Genomic DNA, 21,630 nt, shown 5'->3' with positions numbered 1-21,630 from the left:
GAAAACTTGTAAACTAGCATGATTGGACCATTTTAAGTGTAGAATACAATGGTGGAATTAGTTTGGCTACATCTGTCATGGTTTCAAAGTTATAACATCTCAAACAAGCCTTTCAATCATTCTGTGAAAATGATCTGCATTAACATGTCAGAAATTGCAAACAAAATTACATTTGAAAACTAAGCAAATGAATTTTCCATAGGCTCAAATCTGTAGCATAGGAAGTCCCTAACCCCCAAAATGTAACAAAAAAATAATTTCTTCGCTAGGGTCAACTAGTTCAAAATTACAACCAGTTAAACATGGCTACCTAGATTAATGTGCAAAGTGCAAAATTAAGATAGAGATAAGCAACCAACTTTGAGGAACTCAAAACCCTATCAAAACATATCAAAATGACATGAAATCTAAAAAATAGGTTTTATGATATGCATACTAAACAATCCCAAAGTGGTGAGTCATGAAACTTAATCAGGTGTAAGATGTTTGAATGTAAACCAACCTTCTAAGCTTTGTTTGACACTTCACAAAATGACTCAAAACTTCAACTTGTGATCATAAAACACATGCATAGGCTAAAAGAAAGGTGTAGTATTACTAAAACACATCATAGGCCTCAAAGTGATACCCAAGTACATACACATGAAAAGCCTATATAGGGGGTTAAACTTTGCAAAAAAATTAGATGGTATTCAAAATCTACTTGCAATTTTGAGTCTCAATAGAACTGAAACAAGAATTTTAGATCTTATTTCCAATGGTGCAAATGGTTTTTAATTTTAAGCAATAGGTCAAAAGTTATGACACAGAGAAGTCAGGGTAATTAAATACCTAGTATTTTCTTTTAAAATTTTGTTATTTTAATATAGCTAAATATTCATTTCAATTTCTTATGGATGTGGATTTTATATAAATTCTTATAATTTTAAATAGTAAGAGGGCTTTTAGTTTACATAAAACTCTTTTGAATTTTTACAAGCTTTTCAAAATTGAACATAGATATCATAGGTTTCTGGTTTGCACAAATATTGTTATTTTAGCCCATTGCTTAAATTAGATCAATGAGTGACAATATCATATTTGGTATTAAAAGAAAGAATGGAGGAGTTCAAGGAAGAGAAGAAATTTACTGAGTATTTTCATAATACTTGGTGTCACAACAAGAGGCACATTGGTAAGTTAATCAAATGTCTGTTATAGTTTCTATGAATCTACATATTTCAACTTGTTAATAGTGTAAGTTCAGACATCACATTTGTTTGTATAGATATGTTGATAATTTGTTTTTCAAAGTTTCTCTCATACAAAGAAAGAAATAATGTAGCTATAGAGTCATATTCTTTTCACATTAAGAATCACTATTTAAGTGGTAATTCTAGGAAATGGACAAGGAAAATGGATTAGCTAACTGATATACTTCTCCATAGAGTAGAGTCACACTAAAAAAATAAAAAGATATCTATAATTATCTAGATTCTTGGTGAAATTCAAAAAAGAAAGGTACTACATAACTACTTTAGACAGAATAAAAGCAATAGTAGATACAAACTATCAACCATGTGATCTTCTTCTTTTAAAAAAAAGAGATAAGAAGTCGACTGATCTAACAAAATTATACCTTGTTAGGAAATTTGAATCAGATTTGCATGTTTATAATTGTCAATGGGCAAAAAGAGGAAACACATGGAAACATGTGTTGAAGATTTCATATCTTCTAAGGATATTTAATGTTATATCAATTCTTCTTACATTAATTTTTAAATGTATATCACTCCTTCATATGGATATAGATTTTTAATATTAGTATGAATTTTAATATTACTGTAAAATTATAATGTTAATACAATTTCTAATATATATGTTGTTATGCTAAAGCAACAACCTGATTTGGTAAGTAAAGATGCACTTGAGTTGATAAACACTTAATTGACATGGAAAAGGATAAGTTGCAATTAAATCAATGTGTACAGTGAAGATATCAATATAAGACTTTTCATATGTATAAGAAAATAGGATCATAGTTTGAGGTTATCAAGGAATTATTTATTGTAATAAAGTAATCATAGATTAAAAATATCTATCAGTACCCATTGTTGGTAACCAAACACACACACTTAATCTAATGAGATAAATAAAAAATTCTATTTATTTTTTATCTATTAGACTAAATCATTATATCTTTGCTCATTTAGCTTAGGGCATAAATATTAAATTTAGACTACACTAGTCTAAATATTACAATCATCAACATCTATTAGCCCAAATTATGAAAAAATGATCAAAAATTAGAATTTCTTTACAAATAAATAATTTAAAAAAAAAAAACATTTCTAATGAAAAATGAAAAACCAAAACCTATTTTTTATTTCATTTGAGGTAATATTAGATGAGAGAAAACCTATTTTTAGCTTGTTCATTGTTCCTTTAGTAATTTAAGCTCCCCCCATGTTTCTTTTATCCCCCATCATTGTCAGCAGAGGGCCCCAAAATGTGAGAAGAAAATAGGCATCAACTAATGAATCTATGGTAGATGGTTGAAGTCAAGAAATATTTATTGGCAAAATACACAAGATGTAATTATAACTAAGAAGAAAATCTTAAGCAATTTTGAATTGAAATCCCATATGACCATGTAATCATGGATATATCTTGTCAAATGCTTAACTAGAAGAAGAAGAAAAAAATTGTTTCCAAAAAGAATATCATTATAGGAGCATTTATTTACACTTCAAGAGACTACTTGATGGATTGCAAGTTTTGGCATAAGGTATACGTGGATTTCTTTGTAGAGTAAATCATTACTGGATCATGCAAAGAGTACAAAAAAATCTGATAAGTTGACAAACTTACATGGATTTAAAATGTGTTTCATTAAGCTAAATGGGTTTGAAAAAGTGGAAGAAAGTAACATTTACAAAATAGGGAAATCAACAAAATTAAAACTAAAACATCAAAAACCTAAAATGAAAAGACTATAGAGTAGTTTTAGCTACAATAAGTAGAGAGCACAATAGAAAAACAAAAGAATGTCAAATAAATTTAAGATTTGTGATTCAATAACTAGATAATACAATAAATTCCATTTCAAATATTTGAATCTATTTATATCCAAGATTGAAAATCACATTACAAATAAAATTGTAGAGTCTTTCTTACATTCAAATCTGAGTCAAGGAGGGTGCAAGTAGAGACCAACAACATGTAGAATAAACTCGACTACAACCTTCTACCCCTACTAAGAGTTAGACATGGAACATAAATCAAATGAATCCACAAAAAACACGACACCATATGTATCATATTTTAGGTGTGATTATTTAACTTTGTATAAACAATAACCACAACATGCTCGACTGTGAGGCCTTCCGAGTTGCGGGCTTAAACCAAAAAAAAGTACACAAAATTTGAGCCTTTTCTTGCATCTTCTATTTTTTCATATCTTCTAATCTATTATGATCTTCTTACTACCTCTGTCTCTCTGCTCTCCTACATCTAGCCAAGCTTCTTTTATAGCTAACTAAGCCACAAGTTGGCTAGTCAAGCATTTAATTACATTTTAGGTCCAACCTCTGAAGAGTGAATCAAAACTTAGGCAAATGTCAACAAGAAGTGGCGTACCCTAAGAGGTGGGTGGGTTCACACAAAGAATGACACAAAATTGAAGATATACGAACAATCAAAGCCTACACACTTAGGATGAGGATCTAGGATAGGTCTTTTCATGGTGTCAACTGTACACAACACAAAACCAAAAACAACAATGATTATTTCATGAACAACAGTTACAAAAAATAAGAAATATTTTTTGTTGATGCAAGATTATTTGAAGACCTGAGATGCTCCTACATCAGGCACCTAGTGTTAATAAAGAACTGGTGTCTACATCAAATATTCCTCATATTCTGATCTGAATCATAGAGATCCAACTCAACTTGTGTAATCCATGAACTATCTTCAACTAGCTTATTTTTGCACTGAACTAGGTATTCCGTGTAGTCTTTTCCTCTTATACTTTTACTTATTATGCTACTCAAGATCCTCTCAATACCGTCTTCTTCTTAGGATAATCTTGGTTATATTCGAACTCATCATTTGATTCAAATGACTCAAAGATATCTACAATATTAAATATGGGTGAAATATCCATGTCTTCTGGTAACTCCACTTCATAAACATTTTCACTATCAAATTTCTTCAAAATCTTACAAGGACCAAACTTCTTCATTTTTAGCTTGTTATAGGTACCAATTGGAAATCTATTCTTTGTCAAATGAATCCTCATCTCCAACTTCAAAAGATTTATGTCACTTCCTCTTATTTTCTCTCTATTTATATTTCATATTACTGGACATCCTCTAAATTTCCTTCTACTTCATCATGTAAAGATCTCATGAAAATGGTAATATCCTCTACTTCAACACTTCTTCTTGTCTTAGTAGGAAAATCTCTCAACTCTATGGTTCCCTTAGGATGAAATCCAGTAACAATCTCAAATGGTGTCTTCTTAGTGATCATATGAAATAAAATTATTGTATGCAAATTCTTCTCATGCCAAAACTAAATCCTAGTTAGCAGACATATCTCTAACCATAAATCTTAGCAAGTTACCTAAACTTGTGTTCACAACTTTATTTGTCTATCTATCTAATGGTGAAATGTGGAACTAAACTTCAATTATGTATTTAGCTTCTTCCAAAGTATCTTCCAAATTTATAACTAGTAAACTTAGTATCTCTATCTAAAATAATAGTCTTCGGATTGAACCATGTAATCTTACCACTTCCTTGAAGAATAACTTAGCTACATGTAATCCATTAGATGTTTTCTTACATGATATGAAATGAGCCATCTTTGAAAATCATTACCTCTCTAAGTTCTAGGCAACCTAAGAACAAAGTTCATATTGATATCTTCTCAAGGCTTATCAAGTACAGGAAAAGGTGAATACAATCCCAAATTATGACTAGTTCCTTCTCTTGTTTGGAAAATCATATAACCTCTAATTATCCTCTAAACATCCTTATAAATCTATGGCCAAAAGTATCTATTTGAAATCAGTTTCACTATTTTATCAATCCCAAAATGTCCAACAAGTCCACAATTATGTTTCTCCTTTGTTATGTTCTCTCACATAACTCGGCTACATGTAATCCATTAGATGTTTTCTTATGTGACATGAAATGTGCCATCTTTGAAAATCTATTAACCATCACCAAAATAGAATCATTACCTCTCTAAGTTCTAGGCAACCCAAGAACAAAACCCATATTGATATCTTCTGAAGGCTTATCAAGTATAGGCAAAGGTGAATACAAGCCCAAATTATGACTAGTTTCTTTTCTTGTTTGAAAAATTCTACAACCTCTAACCATCCTCTGAACATCCTTATAAATCTATGGACAAAAGTATCTATCTGAAATCAATTTCACTATTAAATATCAATCCAAAAATGTACAACAAGTCCACCAATATGTTTCTCCTTCGTTATGTTCTCTTACATAGGTCCTCTAGATATACATAATTGAATTCCATTAAACAACATATCTTTCTAAATAAAATAATTAGTCCGCTTATCAATCACTATTTTCTCCTAACAATCCTTCCAAGGTTCTATAAAATTAGGGTCAGTACCATACAAATGCTTCATGTCATCAAAACCAAGTACCTCAATTCTCATCTCTATTAGTAAATTTCTTCTTCAGCTCAAGGTGTCAACAACTTTGTTTAACTGTCCATTTTTATGCTTAAATGAAAAGGAAAAATTCTACAACTCAACCCACTTCATATGCCTCTGATTTAATTTATTCCAACTTCCCAAATAGTTCAAAACTTTATGGTTAATATACAACATAAAATCTTTAGGCATTAGATAATGTTTCCATTTCTAAAAAAGCTTGAACAATAGCCTAAAATTCTTGATCGTAGATTGAATAATTTCTCTTAGCATCATTCAACTTCTCACTAAAGAAAGATACAAGTCTTCCTTCATGGCTCAAAACAACTCCTATTGAACTTCCTCTAGCATCACATCAAACTTGAAAAACTTGACTGAAATTGAGCAAAGCAAGTGTAGGAAATCCTTGAATCTTTTTTTTTTACTATTTCAAAACTCTTTTTTGCACCATCTGTCCATTTGAAATCCTTTTTATCTCCCCTCATAGTTTCAGTCATAACACTACAAGTAGTATTAAAATTCTTGATGAACTTCATATAAAAACTTACCAATCCATGAAATTATCCTACCTCTCCCACCGTCTCTAGTGAAGGAATTTCAAAAATAACATTCACCTTTTCAAGATTCATCTTGAGTCCATTAGCCAAAATTACAAAACCAAGGTACACAATCTCTTCTTTCATGAATGAACATTTCTTCAAATTAATTAGCAACTTTTTTTCTTTCAACTTCTCCAACACTCATCTAATATGTTCAAGATGTTCTTCCTTACTCTAACTGAATATGAAAATTTCATCAAGATATGTTCAAGATGATATGAAAATGTCATCAAGATATACAATCACAAATTTACCCAAGAATTTCTTCAAAACTTTATTCATTATTCTCATCAAAGTAATGGGTACATTAGTTAGACCAAAGGGCATAACTAACCACTCATACAAACCTTCATTAGTCTTAAATGTAGTTTTCCACTGATCCCCTTCTTTGATTCTAATCTAATGATAACCACTCTTCAAATTAATCTTTGTAAAACACTTTTCTCCACTTAAACTATCTATTATATCATCCATCCTAAGCAAAGGAAATATGTACTTCATTGTAAAATCTTATTTATAGCTCTAGAGTCAGTGCACATTCTCCATTCTTCTTAGGTGCTAACACAATAGGTACTGCACAAGGACTCAAACTTTCTCTAATTAGACCATTCTCAAGAAATTCTTGCACTTGTATGTTCAACTCAATTTTTTCATCAAATGTTAACCTATGTGTGCTTTATTAGGCAAATTGGCTCTAGATATCAAATCCATACAATGACTTATACTTCTTATAGGAGGCAAACCATTAGGTGCATTATCAAAAATGATGTCATGAAATTTAGTCAACAAAGGTTCAATATCAAGTGCATATTCTAACTCATTTGGTTTCTCTATTTTTCTAGGAATTAAAATGTAACAAACATTTTGTTCTTTCATTTCTCTTGCAAACTTATTACCCTCAACCAAATATACTCTAACTATGGTACAATGACTTTCATCAAATGTTTTCCTCAAAGGAAACATTAATTGTTTCTTTCCATTAATCCAAATAGTGTACTGATTCAATCTACCATCATGCAAAGCTTGTCTATCATACTGCCAAGGTCTACCCAAAAGAATATGACAAATTTATAGGCATAATTTCACACAAGACTGCATCATGAAAATCTCCAAATTTGAATTTGATAATACATTATCACTTACAAGTAATTTATGCTCCTTCTCGATCTAAACAACATGGTAAGCCTTAGGATGTCTCAATCTCTATAATTGGAATTTGTTAACTAGCTCCTTAAATGCCAAATTGTTAGAACTTCCACTATCAATGATTACCTTGCAACATTTGGACCATCTATCTTACATTTGGTCTTGAACAACCTTCTCAAAATAAGTTCCTCTTCATATGCTTCATTCCACATGATCCTTCTCAACATCAGGTTGTCACCATTTTCAAGTTCATTAAGTGTTTCATCACCTTCTTCACAAGAAGAAGTATTTATGCTAGTACCTCCAATCTTCTTTCCAGAGTTAGTACATTCAAATGCCTTATGTCCTTCTTCACACTTGTAACAAGTACCTCTAAACCAAAATATCTCCTCTTTTTTTCTACAATTATTATTCCTAGTGTAACCAGTATAGCTACCCCTAGTGTAGTTACCTCTTCTATCAACATGTTCTTCCTTCCATTCTGATTTTCCTTTATTTTTTATTGTATTGTTAGATCTTTGCCTTCTCCATGTTTTTCCTATGCTTCTTTGAAATCTATCACCTCTTCCTCTCTATCTTTGATCATGTTTCTTTGCCAATCTTTCTTCAACCTTCAAAGTGTACTAATATACTTCTTTCACATTATCCATTCACCTCTTCCTCTCTATCTCTAATCATGTTTCTTTCCCAATCTTTCTTCAACCTTCAAAGTGTAATAATATGCTTCTTCCACATTATCCATCTTAACATAGCTGATCTCATCTTTTATGGATATTCTTAGGCTAATCAAGTATCTAGGCATTTTCTCAACTTCATCATCCACATGTCTAGATCTGATATTCTATTTATAGAATTCCTAAGTTTATTCCTTCGTACTCATGTACTTTTTCCTTAAATTTTGCACCTTCCTCAACAAACTAACTTGGTAGTTTGCTAAAAGAAACATCTTCTTCATCTTTCAAAGCATCTTCATCCATATTTTTATCTTTTCATTTCCTCTCTTATGTCATTCAATTTGTAAATGATCTTACCAAAGAAAAGCATGACCCTTCAACTTTGTGGCTTCTATCTTACCCTTCTTATTATCAGGAATACCTTCACACTCAAAGTATTTTTCCATTTCAAAGATCTAATCCAATACTACATCAGTTTTATGTCTTCCATCATAACAAGTAACTTCCATAGTAGGTCTAGAGTTAGCCTTAGAAAAAAATCTCAAAATTATTTCCTCCTCTTATTCAACTTTAGGTTCAGGATTAGGATAAGGTGTTGTCTCTTCTTTAAGATATACACCTCTTCTCTAGGCTATCTCCACAGCTTCAAGCTTGGTTGCAATCTACCTCAACATGTCCATTATAGTATTGTCTACATTTTCTCTACCACAAACCATCTTGACAATAGTTCATGCAAGATTGTACCTTTTGCAAGTTATAGGTTAGATTCTAAATTTTCCACCCTATAACCAATCCAATAAGGTTCTCCACAATCCAATCTAGAGGAAAGAACTTTGCTTTTGCAAGTAGAGACCTACAACAAAATGTAGAATAAACTCAACTGCAATCTTCTACCCATACTAAGAGTTACACACATAAGTTATACATAAATCAAATGAATGCACAAAGAACACAAGGCCACATGCAAGATATTTTAGGTGTGATTATTTAACTTCACATAAAGAACAACCACAACATTCCCAACACTAAGGCCTTCTAGGTTGCAGCCTTAAACATAAAGAAAAAGGTAAATAAAATCAAAGCCTTAGCTTGCATCTTTTATTTTTCCCTATCTTCTAATATGTTTTGATCTTCTTACCACATCTATCTCTCTGCTCTTGTACATCTAGGCAAGCTTCTTTAATAGCCAACTAAGCTGAAAGTTAGCAAGTCAAGCATTTAATTACATTTTAGGTTCAACCTTGGAAGAGTGAATCAAAACTAAGCAAAATGTGAACAAGAAGCGACACACCCTAAGATGTGGGTTCGCATGTGTGTTAGGAGTCAACTCCTAAGTACACAACACACCATGCTAGCATACAAAGCTTCACCAAATGAAATATCATGCCTCGCTGAATGAAAATTGCAAGAAAGAAAAATTGCAAAGAACAACATAGAACTAAAGAAATATGAATAATCAAGATTTGTGCACTTAGGATGAGGATGGAGGATACGCCATCTTCATGGCAACAACTATGCACAACACAAAGCCAAAAGCAGAAATGACTACTTTGTCATGCCCAAAAATTTTTGTGTTTGTGCCTCATGTTTTGGGCATATTTATAATTTAGTGTAATACATTAATAATAAAAAACAAAATAATAAAACCTTAAACTACATTCCTAATCCAAAACAAAAATATCTAAACATTTAATATAATTTAAATAAATAAATAAAAATAACATTATATTAAACTAACATATTACTAATTTTTAATTAACTTAACTTCTAATTAACTTGAATCCTAAATAACTTATTATTGCTAACAAACAACTAACTAAATCTTATCACCTACCTAACTTAAACATTAAACATATCCTATTTTTTTAACTTCAATATATTACTAACTTGCTAATTAAAACTAACTATTAATCTAACACTAATTACTAATAACTAACTTTACCTTACTACACACTAAACTACCCCCTAACCTTACCCCTTACCCCACTCTCTTAACCTAAACCACCCCCCTTACTCCCTTTACCAACCACTGAAAACTCACGTGAACCAAGGGAGAGATGCATTCCTAAATTCTTGGCACACTACCCAAGGCATTGTCCTTATGGAGTACATGATAGCCAAAAAGGAAGGAGGGAACTATTAACAAGGGATAACTTTATAATTACCTTGACTTTAATCTTCCCTTTTCCAAGCGCATGCTATGACCAAACATGGAGAAGCAAGGGGTGGGTGACATTAGCCTAGTGATGTGATGGGCACCTAGGCCAAGGAAGTGCTTCCCTTTCAATGCCTAGGTTAAAGGGTGAGGTGCAAGGGGGGAGGGGAGATGAGATTCTAGGGTGATGGGTAGTTATGTTAAAAAATTTAGTGGATGAGACTTAGGATAGTAGATACTTTATTTATTTATTATTATTTTATTTATTTATTTAATTTATGATATTGATTAAATAAAAAAACAATGATTTTAAAAAGAATCTAAACAAAATATTCTCTATTCACAAATGGATTAATCAATTTTCCCATATAAAGGGCAAGGAGCTTTTTGCTTTAGGATGATAATTTTTTCTCAAGTTCTCCCCTTTTTTCTAGGTGTTGGATTTTCAATTTTATTTAGTTTACATGGTAAAGGGATTTTTTTGTTTTCTAAGTTGAATTATAGCATAGTGTTCGATGTTGTGTTTATACATTAATTAAGAATATTCCTCTTTTCAACAATATAAAAATACAAGATGAAATTCCATTCACATAATCAAATTTTCTTAACACTATTTGGAAATCAATTGCATAACTTTATATATCATCATTTCATCTAGTTAACATTTAACCATATGAATTCAAATTTGAATTATAAAGAATATCATATGAAAAGAAAATGTTCAATTTTTCAACATATGTGGGCTAGCCACTTCTCATTCATTTATTTCAAACACCTAATTCAAAGACTCCCTCAGGAAAGAACCAGGGAAGAAAACTTGAGATCATAATCATTTCAAAAATAAGTTTAACAATAACCTTTTGTAATAGGATCATTATCTCAAGCAGAAGTCTCCCATACATTTGAATTGAAAAAATAACTATGAATTCATGCTTGGCTCTATAACAAGGTAGCCACTATGAAATCTACAAATTTTATCAAGGTAACCTTGGAAAAAATAAAACTAACTCGGAGACAAATAGATTTAACATGAAGACACAATCAACCCATTTACTCCCATTCTAAGTTTGCACAATATAGTCATTATCAAACCACACTACGAATAAGGTGAATTTTTCTTGGGTAGGAGAAGTCAGTCACAACACCATAATAGATGCCCCTTCTGAAGCTATAATCACAATAACTTTTGTTCCTTCACTTCTCAATTTCTAAAACACAAACATGGTTTGTACTAACAAGTAGGGGCCCATATCACCCTACTCTCTCCCTCTCCTCATCATTAGGAGAGACTCTGCACTAGTCAGAGTCCAACTGAAGCCCTCCTCTTGTACATGGCCACTTTTACCCTATCTGAGGGTGAGTAATGCCAACACAACCCTTACAGTTTTTTTCATAAATCAAAATGTAAAAGATGAAAAGAAATCATTTAAGAAACCCATCACAATCTCATTCTTAACATGTTCATTATACATACAAATACACACACATGCTAGAATCCTACTTAAGCAATGAAAACACATCATGAAGATACAAACTTGAAAGATTCCACTACCTTTAAAAAATGGATATAGAAAACTTAAATTTGAGAAGAACTATCTTTCTTCCTCTTTTAATCTTAACTTTTCTCTCTAAATGTAGAGATTGGGTGAACACTCTTCAACCCTCAAATGTGTAACTAAATAGGTTCCTAACTTAACTACCTAACAATTGCAATAACTTTCCACTTAAATAAGGGCTTCTAGAGTCTTCTAACTTAATCATGTCATGAAGGCAAGGTTTATTGTGGAGTATAACTTGTCAAACTCATGGTGAAGCTCCAATTTTCACACCAAAGCAAAAATGAGATATTGGGGTGGTCACAAAAGTCAACAAAAGGGGCTAGAGGGGTAGAAAATGCCACCAATCCATACATATACCCCCTAGGCACTTAGTTTTCACAATTTTTGGCCTCTAGGACTATTTAGGGACCTCTTAAATTGCTTGAAATATTTGGATTTTCTAAAAACTCTAAGAATGCAATCTTACCACTAAACCCTGAATAAGGTAATTAATCTTGATTACCAACTAATTAGTATTAAGTTACTAACCTAGTCCATCTCAAATTATTAGGTTACTCAGCTAACCCTAATTATCATGTTGATATACATATATAAATTACAAGTGTCAAACAACACTATAAAATCACTGCTACAAAATATTAAACACTTTACAATTATAGAATTATACATACATTCAATTTATGAAACAAATAAAATATGAAACAACAGGATCTGCATCTTTCATTAGACTCAACCCTAGTTTTCACAAACTGTACATAGGGTCAAGTTTCAATTCTCTGTTAGATTTTCTGGCTAATAATTCTTCACACTGAATTCACACATCAGGAGCTCAAGAAAAATCACATGTATATAATTAGAGCTCAATAGGATAATCACATAAATCAAAAAAAAAATCTTTCATACAACTAACTATTTATCTCATTTCAATTTATATATTTAACCATTAAAAATTGCATAATCAAGGTGTTAATCATATTCCTAATTGTGCATTCACTTACTATACTATATCATCAATATGCATGTTCATAAAATATTAATAATATGATTAGACATCTCAAAGTAAAATATTACATGACATAAAATAACATAATGATGTCTGGTCCATATAATAATGTCTCAACATATCAAGTCATAATGTATCAAAGTAACAATATATCGACTATACTATGATGGGCCAGGGTGAGGCCTCACATTCTCCCCCACCAGGCAAGAACTTTCTCCTAGAGTTCATCAAAAAGATATGGGTACTAGGATATCATCTATATTGCATCATTCTATCAAGTCATGAACTCATCATAACAATCTCACTCGACCCTAACCTGGACTAGTTCTCAGCCTCAAATAGCTAAGGTTCATCAGGCAATAATATAGATAGCCTCCAATGCTAACTGCCTGTCTGACTCCACCTACAAGGCATTCCAATCTATAATGTGAGAATCATCATAAATATATCCTCTATAATATGAGAATCATCATAGAGTAGCTAATGCTAGGGCATAGCAGGAGGATGGACCACCACCTCCACCACCACCACCATTGAACTCGAATCAAGATATTTTGGATGCCCTCAAGACCCTAATTGGAGTAGTCCAGTAGAGGCTACCGCCTATAGTACAACCAAGGAAACAAATTCTTGAAGGGGAAGTACAGGATCCCAAAGGAGGCGAGGCAAGCAACAAAGAGAGGAGTAGGAGTCCCCCACTGAGGTAGGTTGAGGGACAAGGTGATCATGATGATGAGTCGATAAATCAGTCAGGACCACCACTCGATAGACCTCCTAGACATGTAGGAGATGAGATTAGGGAGTTGATACGACTCCAACTAACCTTATTTATCAGTTCTACTGATGGAGTAGTAGCAGAGGCTTGAGTGTAAAGTTAGCAACAATGTTTTGGATTAAGTCCTTATGGGAGTAATCTGAAGGCATGACTTGTAATCCATCAACTGATGGAGAATGCCTCCAATTGGTGGCAACAGGAGGAGTGAGGATGGATACCCTCACATGGGAGACATTTTTGGTTAGATTTTGAGAGAGGTGCCTTTTCGAGCACTTCAATTAGTAGTAGATAGAGGAATTTCATTGTCTACATCAGAGGGGCCTCATAGTAGCTCAATATGAGAGTCAATTTTTCAAGCTCCTTCCTTATGTGGAATACATGAAGGATGAGAAATTGTGAGTCCATTGCTTTGTTATAGGCCTAATTTTATCACTCTAGGGTGCATTTTGTTTGGCTTTCCCTACCACTTTCAAATAGGTAGTTGAGATATCAATAGATGCTAAGGATACTTAAGGTAGATAGGAATCTCAAGATTGGTCTTAGAACCGAAACTCTACCCAGTAGTCAAGACAACAAAAACCCCTTAGAAAGGGAATCAAAACTATGCAACAAGGTCCTTTAAGGGTCAACAATCCTAGCAACAAAAACCACAACAGCAACAACATAAATCATCACAGGGTTATTAGGGCTCTAAGCCAAAGCAGTGGTAGTCACAGGGTCTTAGACAAGATCAAAAGGCACAAGCCCCATAGTCACAATTAGGGAAGACTCAACAATCTTCCAAGGGTGGATACAGTAGATCTAGTAGGTTAGAATGCTCATAGTAGTCCAGATCATAGGGTGTATAGTCTTATACTCGAGGACCATACTACACTTATGGTGACATGGGTCAAATAGCTAGAGAGAGTCCATAGAGTCAATCATCTGGTGGTCAAAGAAGTGCTATCTTAGAGCCTATAGTTGGCGACATGGGTAGATCCCATAGAGTATTTGTAGTGGTTGACAACTACCAGGTTGAGCATTAGGCCATAGTGATCGAGGAAAAAATTATTAAATAGGGTAGTATGGTTGATATTTTATTTGATTCTGGAGCTATTGGCTCTTTTATATCTCCATATGTACTGAAGCATTGCGAGCTAGTGGTAGTTAGACAAGATATCAATTGGGAAATAGAGTTAACCTCAATAGCTAGGGTGTTAGTTAGTTTCATGGTTCATAATTGCAAGATTCAGATTAGAGACATGACCATGATGTTTGATCTACACATTACCCCTCTGGGTTCTTATGATGTTGTCCTTGGCATGGATTGGCCTTATGCCCACAATGCTAAGATGGATTGTCGACAAAAGAGGGTAGATTGTGTGGATGAATATGGGATCTCTAGAGTAATCTTCGAAGTGAAGAGACCAGTATCTCTTCATATTATTTTTTCTATGCAACATAGATGGTGCATGCGAAAGGGATGTCAGTTGTTTGCTATCACCATTAGGGATAGATAGGAAGATTCAGAGAGAGAGTCATCCCTCAAAGATTTCCCAATCCTTTAGGAGTTTGTAGATGTCCTTCCTTCAATGCTCCCTGGTATGCCTGCACCTAGAGTAGTGAATTTTCATATAGATCTTGTGCTAAGAGTTGAGCTAGTATTGAGAGCACTGTATAGGATAACTACTCATGAACTTGGTGAGCTAAAGACTCAACTGGAGGAACCCTTAGAGAAAGGGTATATTCGATCTAGTGTGTTACCTTGAGGTTGCACCAGTGATCTTTGTAAAGAAGGATAGGTCACTTAGGTTGTGCATTGGTTATCGATAGTTGAACAAAGTAACCATTAAGAACTGATATACGCTTCCCAAGATTGATGATCTCTTTGATTAGTTATAGGGTGCTTGAGTATTTTTGAAGATAGATCTAAAGTTAGGTTATCATCACTTGAGGATTGTGGATACTAATATCCACAAGATTACATTCCATATGAGGTATGGTCACTATGAGTTCACCGTGGTACCATTTGACCTCACGAATGCTCTAGCTATATTCATGAGCCTCATGAATGAAGAATTTTGTACCTTTTTGGATAAGTTTGTGGTTGCATGAGTGGATAGAGGAGTGTGATAGAGCTTTCCAAGAGCTCAAGAGAGCCCTCATGAGTGCATCGATTCTTGTAGTGCCAGATCCTTCTGCTTGTGGTGTACATAGATGCATCTTTGGATGGTATAGGGGTAGTCCTTATGTAGGATGGACAACCTATTTCCTATGAGTCTAAGAAGCTGAAGACTCATGAACTCAATTACCCTACTCATAATCTAGAGCTTGCAACAATTGTTCATGCTTTAGTGAGGTGGTGACACTTCCTTTTAGGTCATAGATTCAAACTTCATTCTAACCATCAAAGCTTGTCGTACATATTTACTTAGCTAAACCTTAATTCTAGGCAAAGAAGGTGGATGGAGTTCCTTTGTGAGTATGATTTTGATGCTCATTACATCAAGGGAAAGAAGAATGTGGTTGTAGATGTCTTAAGTAGAAGGCACCATGAGCTTTTATTTGTAACTATTTGCACTGATTTGAGAGAGTGGATCGTACATCATTTGCTAGTGGACGAGCTTTATGTAGAAGTTAGTCAATTGGTGCATTCTCAGAGACCCTTAGAAGGGAAGTATTCAGAGTATTCTTTGGAGTCCTATGGACTTTTGCATCATAGATGATGTATTTATGTACCTTTCATTGGGGGTTTGCATGAGCTCATTGTACTTGAGGCTCACAAAGCAACTTATGCAGTGCACCCTAGTATTAAAAAACTATATGTAGATCTAAGGCAGCTATATCATTGGCCATGCATGAGAGTACAGATTGTTAGCATTGCTACAAGATGCCTTGAGTGTCAGAGGGTGAAGACAGAACACCATCATCTTGGTGGGCTTCTTCAACCTCATGAGATTGTAGAGTGGAAGTGGGATGTTATATCTATGAATTTTATTGTTGATCTTTCTATGTCTTCTCACTATAATGATGCCATTTTGGTGATGATTGACACAATGACCAAGCTTACCAACTTCTCACTCGTGTGTACTACATACACAACATGAGACATAGCCCAGGTGTTTTTACGGGACATTGTTAGACTTCATGGCATTCTCTATAAGATCATCTCAGATAGAGACTCACTATTCAATTCAGCCTTTTGGAGAAAATTCCAAGTAGCTTTGGGCATTAGGCTCAATTTTAGTACAACATTTCATCCTTAGACTGATGGTCAAACTGAGTGAGTGAATCAAGTATTGAAGGACATGTTACAAATGTACATGATGGACCATTAAGTCAAATGAGAGGAATACTTACATTTTGTCAAGTTTGCCTATAACAATGAGCACAATTCCTCCATAAGTATGTTGCCTTATGAGGCCTTGTATGGAAAACTTGTAGAATGCCCTTGATTTGGGATAGGATCAAGGATAGTGTATCTATTAATCCTTAGCTAGTCAAAGAGATAGAGCAGTAGGTGACCCTAATTAGATAGTACCTTAGAGAGGCACAGGATAGGCAGAAGAAGTATGTTGATGTAAAGAGGATAGATTGAGAGTATAAGGTTAGAGATAGATTTTTCTTGAGGGTGCAACTACACAAGAGTCTAATTCAATTCATAAAGGGCTCTAAGTTGTTACCTCAGTTTGTTGGACCATTCAAGATCCTAGAGAGGATATGACCAGTTGCATACCGTCTAACCTTGCCACCTAGCTTATCATGCATCTATGATGTGTTCCATATTTTTGTACTTAGAGGATATATTTATGATGATTCTCACATTATAGATTGGAATGCCTTGCAGGTGGAGTCGGATGGGCAGTTAACGTTAGAGCCTATCCATATTATTGCCTAATGAACCCTAGCTCTTTCAAGCCAAGAATTGGACCAAGTTAGGATCCAGTGGGATTGTTATGATGAGGTCATAGCTTTATGGGAGGATGCAACATAGATGATACATTATTATTTTGACACATTATGACTTGATATATTGAGATATTGATGGATGGACTGGACATCATTATGTTATTTTATGTCATGTGATATTTTACTTTAAGATATTTAATCATGTTATTTAATATATTATGAACATGCATATTGATGATGTAGTACAGTAAGTGAATGCAGAATTAGGAATATGATTAACACCTTGATTATATAATTTTTAATAGTTAAATATATGAGCAAAAATGAGATAAACAGTTAGTTGTATAAAAGAATGATATTTTGATTTATGTGATTATCTTGATGATATCTAATTATATACATGTGATTTTTCTCAAGCTACTAATGTGTGATGAGTTCAGTGTGCAAGATTATTAGCCAAAAAAATCTAATGAATAATTGAAACTCAACCCTATGTACAGTTTGTGAAAACCAAGCTTGAGTCTAATGAAAGATGCAAACCCCATTGTTTCATATTTTATTTGTATTGTAAATTGAATGTATGTATCATTCTGTAATCGTAAAGTGTTTAATATTTTGTAACAATAATTTTATAGTGTTATTTGACACTCGTAATTTGTATATGTATATCAACATGATTATTAGGGTTAGCTAAATAACCTAATAATTTAAGATAGACCAGGTTAGTAACCTAATACTAATTAGTTGATAATCAAGATTAATTACCCTAATCAAAGTTTAGTGGTAAGATTGTATTCCTAGGGTTTTGAGAAAGTTCAAATATTTCAAACAATTTAATAGGTCCCTAAATAGTTCTAGAGGCCAAAAATTATGAAAATTAAGTGCCTAGGGGGTATATGTATGAGCTGGAGGGCATTTTTCACCCCTCTATCCCCTTTTGTTGACTTTTTTGACCACCCAAATATCTCATTTTTGCTTTAGTGCGAAAATTAGAGCTTCACCATGAGTTTGACAAGTTATACTCCACCATAAAGTATGCCTTAATGACAAGATTAAGTTAGAAGACTCTAAAAGCCCTTAGTCAAGTGGAGAGTTATTGCAATTGTTAGGTGGTTGAGTTAGGAACCTATTTAGTTGCAGACTTGAGGGTTGAAGAGTATTTACCCAATCTCTAAATTTAGATTTTAAAAAAAAAGTCAAGATTGAAAGAGGAAGAAGGATAACTCTTTTCAAATTTTAGTTTTTAATAACCATTTATGAATGTAAAAAAATTTTGAGTTCATATCTTCATGTTATGTTTTCATTGCTTAAGTAGGCTTTTTGCATATGTGTGTATTTGTATGTATGATGAACATGTTAAAAATGAGATTATGATGGGTTTCTGAAATGATTTATTTTCGTATTTTATATTTTGATTTATGAGGAAAACTGTTAGGGTTGTGTTGGCATTACTCGCCCTCAAATAGAGCAAAAGTGGTCATGTATGGGAGGAGAGCTTCAGTTGGACTCTAAGTAGTGCAGAGTCTCTCTTCATGATGAGGAGAGGGAGAGAGTAGAGTGATATGGGGCCCCTACTTATTAGTACAAACCATGTTTATGTTTTGGAAATTGAGAAGTGAAAGAACAAAAGTTCTTGTGATTATAACCTCAGAAGGGGCATCTATTATATTGTTGTGACTGACTTCTCCTACCCTGAAAAAATCCACCTTCTCCCTAGTCTAGTTTGATAATGAACCTATTATGCAAACCTAGGATGGGATTAAATGGGTTGATTGTCTTTTTGTTAAATATGTTTATCTACTGGTCAGTTTCATTTTCTCCATGGTTAGCTTGATAAAATTTGCAAGTTTCGTAGTGGCTACCTTGTTATAGAGCCAAGCATGAATTCAAAGTTGTTATTTCAATTCAAATGTATCAGAGACTTCTCCTCGAGATAATGATCCTATTGTAAAAAAGTTATTGTTAAACTTATTTTCAAAAATGCTTATTATCTTGGGTTTTCTTCACTAGTTCTTTCACAAGGGAGTCTTTCAATCACGTATTTGAAATAAATGAATGAGAAGTGATTTTCATGTATGTTGAAAAAAAAGAGTATTTTCGTTTCATGTAATATTTTTTATAAATCAAATTTGAATTATTATATTTAAATGGTAATTAGATGAAATGATGATATATAAAATTATGTATTTGATTTCTAAATAGTGTTAAGAAAATTCAATTATGTGAAGGAAATTTCATCTTGTATTTTTGTATTGTTGAAAAGAAGAATATTTCTACGTTGATGTATAAACACAACATCTAACACTATGCTATAATTCAACTTTAAAAAATATATATCCTTTTACCATGTAAACTAAATAAAATTAAAAATCCAACACTTCGAAAAAAAAAAGGGGGGGGGGGGGGGGGACTTGAGGGAAATTTATCATCTTAGAGAAAAAAGCTCTTTGCCCTTTGTATGGAAAAATTGATTAATCTCTTTGTCAACAAAGAATATTCTCTTTAAATTCTCTTTAAAATCCTTCATTTTTATTTACTTAATATCATAAATTAAATATTAAAAATAAAATAAATAAATAAAATATTTACTATCCTAAGTCCCACCCACTAAACTTTTAAACATAACTACCCATCACCCTACAATCTCATCTACCATCTCCACTTGCACCTCACCCTTTAACCTAGGCATTGAAAGGGAAGCACTTCCTCGGCCTAAGTGTTCATCACCCACCCCTTGCTTCTCCATGTTTGGTCGCAGCATGCTTTTGGGAATGAAAGATTAAAGTCAAGGTAATTATAAAGTTACCCCTTGTTATTGGTTCCCTCCTTCCTTTTTGACTACAATGTACTCCATGAGGATAGTGCCTCAGACAGCATGCCAAGGGTTTGGGAAGGTGTCCCTCCCTTGGTTCACGTGAGTTTGGAGTGGTTGGTAAAGGGTAAGGGGTAAAGGTTAGGGGGTAGTTTAGTGTGTAGTAAGTTAAAGTTATTTGTTAGTAATTAGTGTTAGATTAATAGTTAGTTTTAATTAGCAAGTTAGTAATATATTAAAGTTTAAAAAATAAGGATATGTTTAATGTTTAAGTTAGTTAGGTGATAAGATTTAGTTAGTTGTTTGTTAATAATAATAAGTTATTTAGGATTCAAATTAATTAAAAGTTAAGTTAATTGAAAATTAGTAATCTCTTAGTTTAATATAATGTTATTTTTATTTATTTATTTAAATTGTATTAAATGTTTAGATATATTTGTTTTGGATTAGGTTTGTAGTTTAAGGTTTTATTATCTTGTTTTTTATTATTCAATTTATTACATTAAATTATAAATGGTAGCTATATTTAAAGAATTGATTGTTATTTTAGAAATTATGTTAGTGGATAATGATTAGTATTTTGTTTGGTGTAGGATATTGAAGTCATATTAGGGTTAAGAGTTATTGTGTAAAGGGTTTAATTCATAGTTGTTCTAGAATTGTTAAAAGTAATTATGAGAATATTGTTAAATTAAGTTTATTGGGTTAAGTTTAGAAATTAGATTTGTTGTCATGTAACTTTGAAAAAGAATATAGGAATAGTATAACTTTTAAAGGGGGGATAAATTTATTTATTTTTAAATGTTTGAGATTTAGTTATAATATTTGAATATTTTAAATAACCATGTAAATCTAATTTCTATGATTTATAGTTTGATGAAGTTATATAAGTATCTGAGAACATTAGTCTATTTGGTAAGACTAAATCAGATGAACATTATAATGTTAAATTAACCTATGGAATAAATGTTTAAATATTTTGAGGGTCAATATTTAATGATTTTAATAAGCTTGTGAATTTCTTATAAATATTTGGAACCAAGAGCACGATAATTAAAAAAATGTGCTATAAAGATATAACCTATTCAACTAGGAGTTAGACATAGACATGAAATGAAATGTCAAATTTATTTATTTTTAAATATTTGAGATTTAGTTATAATATTTGAATATTTTAAATAACCATGTAAATCTAATTTCTATGATTTATGGTTTGATAAAGTTATATAAGTATCTGAGAACATTAGTCTATTTGGTAAGACTAAATCAGATGAACATTATAATGTTAAATTAACCTATGGAATAAATGTTTAAATATTTTGAGGGTCAATATTTAATGATTTTA

This window comes from Cupressus sempervirens, chromosome 4, assembly GCF_028749045.1.
Source record: "Cupressus sempervirens isolate cs-2001-9-10 chromosome 4, ASM2874904v1, whole genome shotgun sequence".
Classification (NCBI taxonomy): domain Eukaryota; kingdom Viridiplantae; phylum Streptophyta; class Pinopsida; order Cupressales; family Cupressaceae; genus Cupressus; species Cupressus sempervirens.
Note: the sequence above shows the minus strand (reverse complement) of the source record.